Source organism: Manacus candei, unplaced genomic scaffold (assembly GCF_025592945.1).
Source record: "Manacus candei isolate 608988 ecotype Guabito, Panama unplaced genomic scaffold, ASM2559294v1 h1tg000007l, whole genome shotgun sequence".
NCBI classification, from domain to species: domain Eukaryota; kingdom Metazoa; phylum Chordata; class Aves; order Passeriformes; family Pipridae; genus Manacus; species Manacus candei.
The window spans coordinates 2,792,428-2,796,402 of record NW_026138055.1 but is presented as its reverse complement, the minus strand read 5'-3'; the positions used below and the strand labels follow the sequence as shown (position 1 = coordinate 2,796,402).

The window sequence follows — 3,975 nt, the reverse complement described above, 5'->3', positions numbered from 1 at the left end:
TTTAAAACTCACACAAGACTGTGCAAAAACAGCTCAAACCTATCCATCTCCCAGTTGGTTCTTAAAAAGAGGTAAACATTCCCCAAGCTGTTCTGACCAGACGCGACTGGCAGATCCTTTTTGAGAATGAGGTCTCAAGATGCAACCCTGCTTCCATTCAGATTCAGAGCTTTAATAACACAAGAAGTTCAGTGCAGGAGCAGGCAGTGGGGCAGTAATTTAATTTGATTTACAATAGAGTGCTAATATATGTTTTTTTCTGGAAACACAGTCACCATTTTGTCCAGTTTCTCTGCTCTGTATGTTTTACATCAAATCATTCCTGCTCATTTTATTTCCCTATCTCCATGCTACCAGTAGGAAGCTGCCCAGTTCTCCTGTTTTCCTTGGACTAGCACGACTGCTTCAGATGCCTCAACCACCACCCTTCTAAAAGATTTATGGCAAACACATCGCATCCCAAGCTATAAATCTACCAAATGGCTATTAGATATACTTTGCTCTCCACAGCCACACGATTTAAAGTAAAACCGATAATGGTACATCTAGGGCTACTGTTTCTAGTAGGCTTGTCAAAATTGTGCTACCTTGCCACACATTTTTCCCAGGCACCTCACTCTCATTTTTGGGGTGTGAATCAGGTGATCCTTCAGTATTACACTGTTTGTGGGAATTTGTGATAATTTTTATTGTTTTAATATTAAATTATTTTAGGCATCCAGTTTGAGTCATTGGACTCATTAAGAAGAGGAAAACCATCAAGGATGGAGAGTTTGGCCAAAGACTTCTGTGCTTTGGAAAATCCCCTGTTATGTATCTTTTAAAGAAAACTCATGCTGCGAAAAGCATAATACCGCCTACTGTCTTTGCTCACGGGAAGTTAACACAAAGTAAACCACCTCTAAAAATATTATCTCCCAGTCAAGAAACTTCAGGGTGACAGGGAGAGACAGAGGGGTTATTGTGAGCCCTAAATAATGCAAGTTGGTTCTGCAAGCCATGAAGGGAAGGATAAGCTAAAATTAAATGACCTTTGGTAGGGATACCTCACCTACATCAGAGCAAGTCTGTTATCTGATCTTCCTAATTCTCCTCCTCTGCTGTTGCAGGTCATGGTCCATCAGAAGCTGCTATTTCTGCTGGGATGGGTGCAAGTCAGACAGTGCCCTCGTAACCCCCCAGGAAGAACTGCCAGGGAGGCCAGCTCAGGGTCATCACAGGTAAAACCCCTTAAGAGGCAGCATGTCCCCTGCTGAACTTGCTGTGGCTTTCAGGAGAGGCAAAGGGAGTTCTAGCTGTCCTTTGTGCAACCATTGCCTCAGTCAAACTGAGCTGTAATAAAGCTTCAATTAGCACACAAATCTATAAATATCTAACACTGCAGATCAAAATGGCCAACTTTGGTCGCAAATGTTGATCAGAGTGAGAGAAGAATCAAAATGGGACCATGCACCTACTCTGAAAAAAAAAAAAAAGGAATGCTTTCCACTCAACAGGTGGAGATCAAAATAATCTTTACTGTGAATCCAAAATCTCCTTTCTCATGCATAACACAGTTTTTGGAGTGACTGTTAGCTTCAGACAAGCACTGACTGTACACCAGACTATCCAGATCTTATTAGAACAAAGCACAGAGCCTTATCTTGTTTTTTTACATTTATTGATGACTCTGTGCTAAATTCAAACACAGATCACATGTTGATTCTCTTAAAAAATCACTGAATTAGGAAGAAAGTTGAGCCATTAGGCAAGATCTTCCACCAAACATGCATGTTTCAGAAAAAGCCACAGAGTTTGTGAGATTAAGATGCTTTGAAAGGAGATATAAAGTTGGACTAGATGATCGTTGTAGGTCCTTTCCCATTGAACAACTTCCATTTTATTCCTATCCTATCCTATCCTATCCTATCCTATCCTATCCTATCCTATCCTATCCTATCCTATCCTATCCTATCCTATCCCTTCCCATCCCATCCTATCCTAATTCTATTCTATATAAAATAAGTGGATGTATATATATGCATATATATCTCCCCTCCTAATACTGAAATGTGGATGCTATTAAAATAGTCCTCTCTGCTTCTTTCTAAAAAAAGTCCAAACTTGTACTAGGAAAGAAAAACAAGAGGTAAAAGCTAGCAGAGTAGCTGAGGATCCGCTTTTCTAATGCTGCATTTGATTTATTACATGATTTGTTTTCAATGACTGGTTCAATCAATCCTGATAAAATTAACAAAGACAATGATCAGAAATACCAGACTAAAACGCAATACAAATTATTTGGTTCCAGGGGATCCAATCAAAGGAAACAGGATTAAATTAAGCAGTGATAGGATTAAGGAGAAGTTGCTGTATAAAGTCAGAAATGTATTAGTACTTCGGGCCATTTGCTGTGTCTGTAGGTTGCCATTTCCAGATCTTCCTAGAGTTCTCAATACACTTTAAACAAAATTGAGTTTCTTAGGTATCACAGAGGTAATGTGGAAATAATTATAGTAATAATGATAATGATAATTATAATGTTACTATTATTTCACAGTACCACAGTATGTGGGGCTCTGCTGCAGGAGGCACCCTCTAAAGGAAAAATACACCCCCATACACCCTCCTCCCCCAGCAGTCTGTACCTCAAGGAGTTTACAGTCCATGTGCACTACACAGAGATCAAAGGGTGACAGAATATCAGGACACAATCAAAAAGACAGAAAAACCTATTTAATTCTACAACGTTAGTGAAGCACAAAGATGAAAAAGCTACTGTTCGACAAGGACTGTTAATGAAACTTGCCAGTGATACAGCTGAAAATGTAGTTCTTACCTAAAAATCAAAGTAAATACAAGTAGCACAGGAGAAGTACTTCTATTTGCTGTGTACTAAGCTAAACCTCGAGCAGCTGACAAGGTCCTAAGCACTGAACAGAGATTTACCTTCAAATGCCTTGGACTTATGCTGGTTCAGCTGGACCCATTAGTGACCAGCTGCAAAGGGACTTTGTGTCCGATGTGAGGCAAAAGAAATGTCTGGGGACATCAGAAGCCAGCTCATTTGGGAGTAATTCAGAAAACATAAATGCTGAGTTAGAGTGAAACCAAACTCAATTCCTGCCCCCTTCTTCCACTAAGAGAATCGTTTAAAAGATAAATGAAGGATGTGGAGAGGTAGTCCCTAAGGACTTTTAATAAAGCTACTTTAGAATGCTGGCACGCTGTGCTGCTTGCAAATCCTGGCCCCATATGCTACATGGGATGAGGAAGGACAGTGGACTGGATGTGCTGCTCACATGGCAGCACAAGACAGAGGAAACCTACACTGCCATTGATCACACTGTGCATGCTAGGGGCTAAAGCAGAGAGAGGGTTTTCCCAGCTTTCAAATAAAGTAAGAAAAGGAGTGTGATGTAATCTGAACAAAAGGCAAGGCACATGTGAGCAGATCAGATCCAAATCAACAGTCCCACCCATCTTTGTCTCTTACAGAAGCATTCAGGATCTGTATGGGAAGACTCCTTCCCTATCACTTGGTACAGTACCATTTCCATTTCTAGGTATGCACAATTTAGTAGCTGCCAGTTGCCCATCCTGTCATCTGACAGGATTTAGTCACTTGTGATCACCCCAGGACATTCCATGCATGCAGGGAACAGATCAAGCTAAGTATTTCGGCAACTGAAAGCTGACCTCTGGAGTGTGGGCTGGTCTTTGTCCTAAAGGAAACCACTGGAGACATGAGACTAATTTCTGCTGGTCAGCAGGCTCAACGTTCACCCACAGTATCTGGTTTGTATGGCTATGGCTGTGTGTCCTATCCTTGCAGTTCACCATTTGCACCAGGTATTGATGCTGAAGGACTGTCCTTGCAAGACTGAAAATTTGATGAGCTGCTTTACTTACTGAGCTTGAGAAACTATTTAGAGAAACATCCATCTCTCCCTTCCCACAACTTAAAGACTTAATATTTTATCTTTGTTTTCAGCT

The 3,975-nt window shown here is 40.8% G+C and overlaps 1 protein-coding gene across 4 annotated transcripts in view; it reads right to left on the bottom strand.

The window, feature by feature from the left end:
* The window catches only part of KLHL29 (kelch like family member 29), a 392,600-nt gene that overhangs the window by 149,495 nt on the left and 239,130 nt on the right, over positions 1–3,975 (bottom strand). The window lies entirely within an intron of this gene.